This window comes from Dermochelys coriacea, chromosome 5 (genome assembly GCF_009764565.3).
Source record: "Dermochelys coriacea isolate rDerCor1 chromosome 5, rDerCor1.pri.v4, whole genome shotgun sequence".
Taxonomy (NCBI): Eukaryota; Metazoa; Chordata; order Testudines; family Dermochelyidae; genus Dermochelys; species Dermochelys coriacea.
The window spans coordinates 114,816,048-114,829,027 of NC_050072.1; the positions used below are offsets into that span (position 1 = coordinate 114,816,048).

At 39.1% G+C, this 12,980-nt stretch overlaps 1 long non-coding RNA gene across 6 annotated transcripts in view; it reads left to right on the plus strand.

The window, feature by feature from the left end:
* LOC122460194 overlaps positions 1-3,454 on the plus strand; it is a 129,475-nt gene extending 126,021 nt beyond the window's left edge. For 3 of the 6 annotated variants that reach the window (XR_006281325.1, XR_006281323.1, XR_006281328.1), the window contains 2 exons: positions 498-682; positions 1,580-3,449. This is a non-coding gene — a long non-coding RNA (uncharacterized LOC122460194). Of the gene's footprint in view, positions 1-478; positions 683-1,579 lie in introns of all 6 variants that reach the window. The other 3 variants (XR_006281327.1, XR_006281326.1, XR_006281324.1) reach the window with 3 other exon arrangements.
* Positions 3,455-12,980: the final 9,526 nt, after the last annotated feature.

Sequence of the window (12,980 nt, forward strand, 5' to 3'; positions counted from 1 at the left end):
GATGGGCTTGGCAGCTAAACTTTATAAATGTGTGTGAATCACGTTGCCCCAAGTACTTGGCTTTCACATGAGTCACAATTTTTCTGTCATCACATCCAGCAGTTACAGTTCCTTCCTGTGGTAGCCTCTGTGGGCTCATTATCCTTGGGACCTGCAAAGAGCTGTTTGAACACAGACTGATGCACACATGGATGGTAATGAGAAGTGAGGGTTCAGAAACATAACTGTGCTGTAATGTTATGTAAACTGAAATTGATGAGACCTCTACATTGTATAACAAAACTGTCAGCTTTATTGTGTAGGTATTTAGTTGGCTTTTTAATTAAGATAATCAAAGCCTCTTGTCCTATGGATTACATTAGACCTAAATTGTGCAAGAAGGGCCCTGTCCCTGGCCCCTGTCCACTAGCAACTTGACCACGTACATTTTTCAGTGAAAAGGTTCCAAAGTAAGGCTTTCTTTGGTCTCCTCAGTTAGCCCTATCTGCTCTTCCCAGCTTCCAGCTGACCACAGTCTGCTTCCCCACTGCAGCATTCCTTCTAGAAGTCTGCAAGCTCCTCAGCACCATAGAAACAAAGCCCCATGGACTTTTCTACAAGCTGCACCTAATATTTGGGGTAAGAGACCCTGGTTTCTGTGATGCCACCATGCAGTGAGCCTGAAATTCTGGAACAGATTCAGGTATCTTTGGAATTTTTTGTTTTTTAATGTGAATTAAGTACAAAAATAAAGCATATGTTCTTCATATAGTTTATTTTGAAATTACCTTTAGGTTTTCCTACAGTGTTTGGTGGACCACAGGTATCTGTACTGATAATGCATAACTGCGTTGCCCGATTATTTTGTGAGAATTTTCAGATTAAGAGGGAGATATTAGTTTGGCTGAAAGATAAATGACAATCAGGATTAAACATGATAGTGTAGTAATTTACATTTGTAAAGAGCCTTTCTTCCTAAACACTCTATGCGTATTAAAACACCACTGAAATGTAGTCACTTGTAACACTTGGGGAGGGTACATTTAAAACATTCATGGCATGAATGAAGCCAGTGCAATCTTGGAGGTATGGTGTCATATGCTCCCTGAAGCTTACACCTATTGAGTAAATAAGTTACTGTATTCTGCACCACTTCTATATGGTCTTCAAGTGTCAGTCTACAGTTCTCAGTGGAGTATTTCACTCTGGGAGTGACAAAGGCCTGGATTTCTGTCACTCAGATAAATGGTTGTAATCTTCACTCTATTTACGAATAATAAATGATACATCTGGCTGCTACAGCAAATTGCCATTCCTGGGGCATTTAGGGATTCAGAAGAATTGCCCAGAATAAGAACTCCATTGGCAAAGGGTATACAGATGCCGTTCCTATAATACACTAAGGGTGGAATCCACCTCTGTACAGAGTCCCAGAAAAGGCCAGTGACCAATGCACTTTACTTTGAGGTCTTAAGTAGTACATAGGCCTTTTGCTGGCTCTCTGCCCTGGGGTGAATTTCACCTTTATTGCTTCTCTAACCCATCTAGAATCTTCTCTGTCCTATCTGAATTGAGCTTCAGACAACTCATTCTCATCTAGGTCCAAACCTTGACCAGGTACCGGATCGCAAAGACATTGCCATGTCTGAGTTCAATAGAAAGATGCCTGACATCTGCATATTGATGACACTGTGGCCCAACAGGCTTCACTGTTTCCCTGAGCAACCCTATATATGTGCTGGGCAGCCTGTGAGACAGAACAGACCCCTGAAGAAGCCTGCCCAAAAGAGCCCCCAGGTGAAATCCTGACCCCATTGAAGTTAATGGGAGTCTTGTCATTGACTTTGATGGGACTATGATTTCACTCCCGATGTGCACTATAGCAAAGAGAACCTCAGTTTTTAAGGTCTCCTTTGATAACCATGCACATAGTAAAGTGTGTGACGTTCACTGTGTTTACTTTGGAAGGATCAGGGGCTGAGTCAGTTCTATTGGGATTCATACTTGTGGTTCCATGGATGACTGTTATTTGATTATATAATGTTTATGTTGCAGTAATATCAAGATGCCAACCTGATTGGGGCCCTCTTGTGCTAGAGACTCTAGAAACCTAGTAAATTGCAGTCCCTGTCCCAAAGAGCATATGGTCCAAATGATAGACCAGTAACTCCTCTCCCACTGACATATAGTCATCTCATGCACAACTTGTAATTATTAAAGATAATGAGAGTCACATCCTCACAAGGAGACACTATGGCCCTTGGTGTGCTGACGGTAGTTTTATAGATTACAATATTGCGCTTCCGACAGTAATAAAAAAGGATATGTGCAGCAAACAGGATACAATCTGACAGTTCACAAGATAGGCAAGGCTCTCTCACCGGAAGGGTTACAGAGAGGTGAATTTCTCATTATTGCTAAAACTTTGTCCAAAAAGTATTTACATATGCTCAGTTTGAGTTTGGCAGGAAGTTTTAAGGCAAAAACAGCATGCCCTTCCGTCCCTGGTATATTTAAAAGCTCTTTCTGTGTGAGTCATTGGAGTTCTGTGGTTTGTGTATCCTGAAAGGAGAAAAGACTCTGTGTGATTATCAGGCATTACAAGCAGCTAGCTGTTCTTTTCTTTAAAAAAAACAACTCCTCCTGATAAGGAAGTTCATTATTAGGTAGGAAGTGTTTGCCGGTGGAGTTATACTTTTTCTATGTCGCTGTTACTGCCATTGTGAACATACACAGACTTATATTGCTTTTACTTCTTAGCCTTGTACTTTTCCTGATGTGTTCCCTTATTGCAAGAGTAAACCCCCTTCTGGGTGAGCTGAGCCAAAGACAACATGATGCAGAGCATCTGGAACGATTCTGCACCGACCAACCTACTGCACTGTCATACAGTGGTACTGTTTGAGCTACTAACGTGGCTCAGACTGCTTTCTACTATCTGAAATTCAGTGACAGAAAGAGGGATGTCATTCTTCAACAAATGCCCATGACTGCAACAATGACTTCTCAACCGCTATGCCTTAAAAATTCTTCAAAGAGCATTGAATTCACAATAGCACTTTCTCATAATGGCTCTTGCATAGTGTGTTCTGCATCACTGTCTGACATATTCTCTTTGAGTCAGGTCTATAGCCCTATGAAGACCATAACAGGCAAAGGTCCTGTTACCTGAGTTTTATCTTAGTAAACCAATGCAATGTGAATGGCATAATTAAAACTGAGTTTTATTCACTCACTTGCATTGATGTCCAGTGGTGGACAGAGCCCCAGATGGAAATCCTCATATTATTCAGAGAAGAATTTATTTGTAAAAAACCATTAGCAGAAACATCTCACTAAGGAGGTAGCTCTCTCATCTAGCAAGAATTACCTGGGTTTTTATGACTTACATGGCCTATTGTGGTGTTTAGATGTTGCTTGTAATTATTAAAATTGGGAGCACTGGCTGTTGGGAGTCTGAAAGGACAGGAAACAGGAAGGAGGGGGAAGGAGTTGAGAGGCTGGGAGAGCGCTACAGAGGGTGCAGCAGCAGCTTGGTGAAAATAAAGTCCTGTTGAAGTTTGTTAGTACCTTGCCTGGTTGATACAACACCTATCTCAGAACAGACTGAATAGAGAAGCCCTATTAGCAAGACCTTTTTTTATGTTAAGATAGAGGCAGAAGACAACTCCACAAGACTAACAGCTGATTAGTTAAGTAGGAACAAGATTGTAAAAATGAGTCTTGCTCTGGAGAGTTGTGGTGCCTGAGCCTAGCTTACAGAGGTTAAATAATGGGGTTCAATACGTAAAAGCTTTTCTTCCCAAAAGAACCTCAAACTGCTTTATAGTCTTGCTTTCTTGCTATACAGTAGGACCCTAACTTTAGGAGGCTCTTAGAAGAACAAAAAGCTTTGCAAAATCAGATGTTTGAATTGTAGTGTATGTAGGCTGTGTTTTAAATTCTGCACTCTTAAAAGTAAAGCATGTTAGATATTTTCTGTTTATTTTCTTTGTTTTTAAAAGGACTATTGCTGGTAAATATGTCTATAAAATATACTGATAGGTATAAGGCTTTCGGGGTGTGTGTGTACAAACTGTAAGAACACAAGTTCACAGAAAACTGGAAGAGTATTGTTCTAGATTACACTATAGATGCCTGAGGCAGCATTGTTCTATAAAGAGACATGTGTAGACAGGTATTTGGTGTAATATTAATATTCATAGATAAAGTTACAACTAGTTGTGGGTGGGGTTTTTTTTGCACACTTTTAGTAACATAAGCATTGTTTTAAAATGATATATACAGGTGTTATTTATTCAGTGTGAATAAGAAGTGATAGTTTTGTCAATATGCTACAGTGTACTTTTAGATTGAAGTAACTGATATCTTTAATTGGATCTTATCAGTAGTTCTCAGGTGAAGGCCCAACCGTGCTTTTTATCTTGACAATGGTCTTTTAATAATTAATAATATTTAGCACATATTTATAACAGCTTTTATTCTCTAAGGGTGATTGAGCTCTTAGCTAATTTCATTTTTATGGAAGATGATCAACTCTTTTGTACATGCCTGTAGAAGATTTAGGAAGTCGTCATTAAATGCAGTCCAACACTGTGCCAAGGTCTGAGAGACATCCAGTCCTTTGCTTAAAAGGATTAAAGATGAAGGGAAGAGCCAACCAGTAGGATATAGAAAGGCTGAGTTCTGGCTGTGAAATCCTGGCTTCACTGATGTCAATGGCAAAACTTCATTTGACTTTAATGGGGCCAGGATTTCACCCTGTGTTCCTAACCCAGGAGCGAAATGAAGAGAAGCTTTAAAGATGGCCAGGCCGGAAAGCAGGCAAATATTCGTACTCACTACTGTCTTGAAGGGAATAATCAAACTCTGGTTAACCTAGTTTCTTTTATAGCTGGATTTCAATTACCCAGGTTTGCATAGTATTGAAAAGGACATTGATCCATCTCAGAACTGGATAGAGGTAGTTCATAGCCTCCTGAGGCATACTCAGAAAACTGTCCTTGTACGCTATTGGATTCTTTGGAAATGGATGTGGTAATTGTAACTAAAACATGCCACTTAAGTACCCAGGCAGAATTTGATGTGGAAGCAATTTGTAGCAACTTTTATTACTGCTTAATTGGCTGTTCGATTTTTAAAAAATATAGGACCTAGTTTCGTAATACATGTTCAAAACCTATCTACATGTCCCAGGACCTCAGGGGGTCTATTCACAAATATAATGATTGCTCAACATGTATAAGGTTAACAAATTTGTCCTTTAGTTAATTGCCATCCATTATGAATGAGACATTTTAAGGTTATAAATAAATAAATGATGACAGCAGCAGAAAAAGTACTTGATGTGGATGTAAAATATTAAATAAAAAATATTTACTGGTGGATGTGGTGATCTTTTTATTGTTGTTCTCTATCATATGGTCCAAAGTTTCTTTTCTTTTGCACATAGTATGCTATCTCCTCTTTGCAGCCTGGAGTGAAACCAGCGGAAGAAAATGAATGCTTCTTTATTTCAGTGTATGAAATTAAATGTCTCCGGAGAAATAGAAAATATGATTAGGGTTCAATTTGTTGGATCAAGTGCTATGACTCTGAGCCTTTTGTGTTTGATTCAGAGCCAAGAGGAAGTGAGCTGGAGTCCAAATTGTGCCACTCCATCACCATTGTCAATAACTGGCACCCTCCTTGTCATTCTCAATAGACAAGGATTGGCTAGAACTGCCCTCTCATCTATGCAGGTGAGCTCCAGAAGAGAGCTGAGCCACTATGCTGGGGTTCTGTAGAGAGGAGAGGAGGTTTTGATTCCCACGTCTATCAGTCTCGTACTTTTATGACTGCTTAATTTAGAAATCAATAGAATTTTCTGGAGGGAATAAGCCAGTTTTTGGAGCCTTTCTTGAGGTGTAAAAAATGCACAGAAACATAACAAGTAAGAAAAGTTAAGTGACTGGCTGAAGGTCAGAGAGAAAATTGTTCTGGGAACAGAACCCCGAAGTCCTAGCTTCTAGTCCTCTGCTCTGTTGACTACAAAGAATACTTCCCAGACATAAGTGCACGAAGCAGAGATGGCTGACAGAACCACTGCAGAGACCCAGTTAAATACAGACTTCCTGTTTTCATACAGATTTCAGCTGGCACTGTTCTGTTAGCAAAATTAGCATTTTCCCAAGACTTTCTCTCTACCTCACCTGTTCGTTCAAGCACTCCAGCTGGGAAATGACTCTTCACAATAAAGATGAATAGTGCAATATTAATGATGCCGACATCCTGGCTTTAGTCAGCCATTAGAAGCTATGCAAAGCTGGATACTTATACTCTTATCTGAACTTAGCAAAATAAGCATTACTGTTTGTAAGCTAGCTGTTAATAGAGGGGTTACATTTGGTTGGGTTTTTTTGTTTGAATTAATTTAGTGATATACATCACATCCTCATGCCTCATCTTCAGTACAACACACCCCTACTATTGCAGAGACTGGAGACTTCATGCAGATTTGCCTGCAATAGTTTTAAAATGTACACAGCTAGAGATTAGTTTGAGATGATCAGTGCCATTATACTTGTGATTTCAGCAAGGGCCTGAACTCATGTCTTCCAAAATGAAAAGTTAGTACACCATACCACCTATTCCTCCTTACTTTTGTTTTTTTTAAATTTGGGTTTTCTCTGTTGATTGCCATTGTTCATTGATGCCACATTTGTTTATTTTTACTGTATATTATTAGTATATAAGACTATAGATGCATAGACTTCAAGAATAATAACACTTAGCATGTGGATAGCATCTTCCATGTGAAAATTGCAAAGGGCAGCCCAAGCATCCCTTGGCACCTCTGTGAGGTGGGAATGAATGTATTTTTAGCCTCATTTTGCATATGCGGAAAACGAGGCACAGAGGAGGGAAGTGACTTGCCCAAGGTTGGATAGCAAGTTAGTATGGGAGTTCAAATTAGAACCAAGGTGTCCTAACTTAGTCTTGTGTTCTAGCCATTCCAGCTGGATGCCTCCCTACTATTCCACGCTTCCTTTATAATATCACAAACTAGATGGCAAAAATTGGATTCAGATCCATTTGTACAGGTTAGCAGGCCATCCCTTTAATGATCTCATTTTGCTTTCAGCATTTTATTTCGGGTAGATGAAATGGAGTTGTCAATGGATTTGAATTTGATGCCTAATGCAGACTATGTTTGTGCACATATAGGTGCATTTTTGTTGATTTGATTCCTACCTTTTGGAAAATCAGGCTCTCAGGGCCAGACTCTGCCTCTCTTACACACCCTGAGACCTGTTTCCTTCATTAAGGTTGTTCCCAGAATAAGTGTGGCTAGTTGTGGCCCTTAATGTTCATAAAAACCTCTGCAGATGTAAAGCACTATTTACATGCTAATTCTAATGTGTTATTAAAGATGATCAGCAAATAGGAATAAGAAAAATTCTTTAACTTTGAAAAAAGAAATCTTTCCCAAGTAAAGTAGGAGGAATTTTCACTTTTAAATTAAAGTTTTTTGGGGTCACAAAGGCATATTTCACCATTTTGCACACTCTTTGACCCATCATACACTGTGTTGATGGCATTATATCTTCTGTGGAACACACCTGGAACAAGACAGGCAGCAGAAACTGTTCTATCAGGGATAACCGTGTTTTAGTATATTTTGTAGGTTTAGTATTTATAACACACTGGCTATGCTCACTCTGAACTGAACAAGATATCGAAGAAACAATCCCTGCAGACAAGCCTGAGCTTCTTACCTGTAGTAATTATGATAGACAGAAATGGATGAACTTTTAAGCAGAGAGCTAGCTACACAAATGGCAATGAATGTGCCTGACAAACCAAAATTTTCAAGCTAGGGACTCAGCACATTTGAATATTTCTTGAAGATTTCTTCTATATAATAAATTTGGGAGAGTGAATAGTCCTTGTAGGGCAATTCTCCCTTTCCTTTGGAACTACTGTCTCTGATCTTTAGAGCTGTTAGTTCCAGATGAAGATGCACAAATGTGTATTTGATATGCCTAGATGAATATCCTTGAACAGGGAGTTACTGCAGGGCAAACCTCCTCAAGCCTTCTCCTCTCCCACCTTTGTCCATTGTTGATAGCCCTGCCAGTGAAACAACATAACAAGGAGGTCCTCTCTGACTTCTCTATCTCCTTCACCATGCACACCCAGAGAAGTTACTAAATCTTGTTACTTATTTTTCAGTACCTGGTCAGGTTACACCATTCCTCTTTTTGGGTTCCTTTTTGGTTCCCCCAGCTCATTCTGATCTCTTGCCCTGACCTTCCAGGCCCTGCATGACTCTACCCTGGCCTTTCTCACTGCATTCTTCCTTTCCCATTTAACCCCACCAGTGACACCAACCTCATCACTCTGATTCCTTCTTTCTTCTGTCCTTCTTGCTGTCTCCTATGCATGGAATGACTTCTTATTTCCACTGCACCAGGCCCTCACCCTGTCCCCATCTAAACCTCTGCTAAAGACCCTTCTTCAGTGGCCCACAAACACCAACCCATTTCAGTGAAATATCATCTCCACCATAGCATTTTAAAAAGGGGGACTGTAGGTAAAATGAACACCATATATTTATAGACAAGATGGATATTAACCTGCATTCAGTTCTCAGCTCTGCTATAGACATTTTGTGACCTTAGGCATATCCCTTAATATTGCAAAAGCCAAATTGTATCTTAGTTCCCTATCAGTAAAATAGGGATAATAACAGACATGACAAAGGAAGTATTTAGCTTGTAAGGTCTCCAGGGTAGTGACTCTCACTTGCTACACTGCTGATCAGAGTCAAGGATAAGGGTGCCACAGCCTCGAGGCACAATTGTAAAAGGAATAATATTTATTCTTATTTAATTTCTTCCTCTGGACCTCTTGGTGTGGCTTTTCTTTTCTATGTCTGTTGTAGACTCCTGGGGGAAGAGCTGTCTTTATTTGTATCTTGCACAACATCAAGAACATTGCTGGTAGCTAATAAATAATTATTTCAGCAGGCCTGTAATACTCAAAGAGGTTATTGGAGAGCACATTGTGCTCTAAAAAGAGCAGCAACATAATGCTTATGCTGCTTACAAGATACCTAGCAAGGTGCTCCTTTGAATATGAGATCAGAAACAGATCTCACAAGTGAAGGAAAGCAAACAAACGGAGAAAACTGCCCACGCAATGCTGAGGCATTGGTGTGGGAAAAAGTTTGCTTTATGATTGAGATTGCATTCCTCCATAAAACACCTGAAAGGATTAAAGTTAGACAGTAGAAAGATGAATCAGAGTCTGCTGTGGTTAGTTTACTAATTCCCCCCCATACTGAACAATTTCTTAAAACTTTAAAGTGAAAGAAGTTAAGATGTCTGGCCCTGATAAACCCAACTTTTTGACACATAGGGACTCAGATAATGCAAAATCACAGCTCATCTTGCTTGTCACAGCCTTGTAATGAGGGAGTGGAAGGGATATGTGAGATAGCAAAAGGGGAAATAACCTAGAAGCTCTAAACTGAATTATTCTAGATCTCTCTGGGAAATGAAATTGTAAACCAAGTCATTGTAAATAAAAACTGAATTGAATCTTTTTTAAAAGTTTGGAAAAATATGTGGGAGTAGGCTCAGGAACATAAAGATAATTAAAATAGAAGGTAAGCAGAAATAAACATTTTCAGAAGAATACTAAGGAAATTATTACTAGGATGCTATAATGCTTAAGTGATCTATTGAAATGTCTGTAGCATGTCAATAATAATTCCGGTATTCTCTTAAATAGCATAAAGTTGTCTAATTCTGCCTGTTGTGATGGTTAAATCACGTGTCCCTAAGTATGTCTGTTTTCCTGTGTAACTGTAGAGCCTGCTCTTGTTTGCACCCATGCATCCTTATTGTTTCCAAATTCTGTCCTCATTTCTGACCGTGTAGCCTCATTGTTTTCAGTGAGCCTGCACTAGAGGAAGTGGGTGCAGAATTTAGAAATTAGTTAACAATCTAACTTGTATAACTGTGTGTTGACTCTACAGGACTAATAGTAATAAAATAAACCCAAATCTCAAACCTTTTTAAATTTAGATTTCAGACTGAGTGTTCAGAGCAGATAGGTTTAAAAAAAAAAAAAACCAAAAACCCTCAAGCACAATTAATTTTTAAACTGGAAGTCAATGACCCAGAGTAAACATGTAACCACATGTTGCAATTTTACTCACTTCTCTGATGTGTAGTCTAACCTCAGTTTTTGCAATACTATAAATATGTCAGTTAGGGGCTTGATTTTTCTTTTAACTAAAATAGTCATACTAGCACGAGCCCTAATATGGACACTGTTATACCAGTATAAAACTGCCAGTGTAGCTTAACCCTCTTCCAGTATGGAAATATATTATACCACTAAAAGAACTCTTCTACCAGTAATAACTGTATTCGCAGTAGGGGTGGTACTGGTGTAACTATACTGGTATAGTTCAAGTGGTACTTCTGTGTGCAGACAAGACCTGTGTAGAACAGCATTTTATGTATCCACATCCAGCTGGGTTTTCTCTAATATATACAAATGTCCTTCATCTCATAGGTGTGATGTTGTTTTTATATCTCTCATACATAGCTATCAACCTTAAGGATTTTCCAAACAGAATCTTTGAGGCCAGGTTTTGTGAACATAGTGATTGGATAGTTCCTCCCTGGTAGAATCTCCCAATAAAGTAAATACTGTAGCTTACTTCCCCGATACCAGCACCACAAAGTTATTTAGTAGAGTTGGTCAAAAAATTTTCCATTTAAAAACTGAAACAACAACTTGAAAAACAATTCAACTAGATAATTTTTGAGCAGCAAAAATTCCAATACCAAAATATTTTGGCCAAAAAATTAAAACTTTTGATTTGGAAATATTGGTACAGTGCCTCATAGGAGTTGTAATTCTGGTGCTTCATGCTCCCATTATTCTCTATAGGCCAGGATTCCTGGTCAGACTACATCTCCCATGATGCATCATAGTCTCTCCTTTGTGTTGAGTAATCTGAGATCCTGCCCATGAGGCAAAATGAAGGAAGTAATGTGGGTGGAGAGCCTAGCCCATAAAGGAAAATGGGGACATGAGACAGCCAAACTATAATGCTCATGAGGCATGCATGTAGCATATATAAATTAAAACAAAATTCTGAGGAAAGCAGACATTGTGTGGTAGCTTTTATATTAGGACACTTATTTTAGGTGGGACCAAAAAAATGGTCTGTTGCAATATTCACTTCATATTACAGTCAGATTGTCTCCTGTCACATGCCTGTGAACTGTAGTGTGGTATTCATGGGACTGGACAAAACAAAAGGACTGCTTTCCCATTAGTTTTACTCTTGATGACACTTTGTAGCAATTTAGCGGCCAGGTTCCTCAAACAGCCATAAAACACATCCTCTTCTGTATGTTGCCATTTCCCCCTCTCATTTAATCTTGTTTTTATGGCCGCCTGTGTGTGACTTAAAGGTGTTTGTATTGCTCTTACCAGTTGTTGTCTGCCTGGTGGCCTGACATCTGATACGTTTTCTCTGCCCTCCTTACTAATATTTTCTCTTTTTGTGTAAAGAGAAGTAGGATTTTTATTTCAAAAGCAGCTTCATGCCTGTGGCTACACAGGAAGTCCCCATAGAATTCAATGGGAGCCTCATATATACATCCATCCACTAGCAGAACTTGACCCCAACACAGCAGTCACCAATAAAATCTTTACATTTGCCACTTGGAGATAGTACACATTACTGTGCTAAAAAGAAAAGGAGTACTTGTGGCACCTTAGAGACTAACAAATTAATGTGCCAAAAGTACTCCTTTTCTTTTTGCAAATACAGACTAACATGGCTGCTACTCTGAAACCTGTCATTACTGTGGTAGCTTAATAATGGAAAATACTGTGAAATTTCATGATTCTATCACTTACTTATAAATGCAAATTTAAAGATTGTAGTGGGGAGCATCACACACTGATCCTTAACTCCCCTCTGCTACCTTGCTCCACTTGCTCTTGTTGGCCTATGGTCATATGGGCACTCGGTAACCATGTTTCCCATCTTCCCCCTGCCACCATAGCTACATACATGGTAATGGTGGAAGTTAATATCAGTTCAGGCTGTTTCACATGATGGTTTGTGGGAAAGAATCCAGAGGAACTGAATCCAGGCAGGCTTACCTGCTTTGTCCCATTAGAAAAGAGTAGTCCAGACAGATTGGACATTTGCCCCAAGCATGTCATCAGCAGACCCCACAAAGCCAGCTGAACAAAATCCTGGTAACTGTTAGTCCTGCTTTGTTGTTCCCCCACTTGCCTCGGGTACGTTGGAAGACAAGATACCATCCCACAGACAAGTAAAGTATTCATTGCTATTAAGTCCCTGTAAAGTTTTTGGACAACTTTTTTGCCCAGACAAGCCTATTGAGTCACTCCTAATGATACACAGCATTCCCAAGTTGATTGTCACAGGTCCTATTTCAACAACACTTTAAAAATACTTCTCTGTTGCTCAGGGAAAACCCCTAGATTTCCTTCTTTTATTCATGGGGATTTCCCAGTCTGAAGAAAAACAAAGTGTCTTTAATGCTAACAGATGTCTCTAGATCCAGCTTCTCTGCTGTATTTAAAAACTAAAATAACTGGCCATAAATAATTTGCAACAGAAAAGGACTTGGAAAAACAGCTCAAAGTAATAAACCGGTTTTCTGTATAGCATCTTTAATACAAACATCTACCCCGCCTTATGGTATCAATGCTTACTGTGCAACAGAGAATATATAATATAAATGAAAGAAAAATGCTTTCGTTTTTTTAAGCCATACATTCAATTGTAATCCTTCGGGGGGGGGGGGGGGGGGAAGAAGCATTATAAAAGACATAGGCAAGACATTATAAGAGACATTTTAAAGTGAGATTTAAATAGAAATAATTAGAGAGAGGCTTGAACTACAGAATTTGGATTTGGATTGAGTAATCAGACTTTAGGGGTGAAATATACA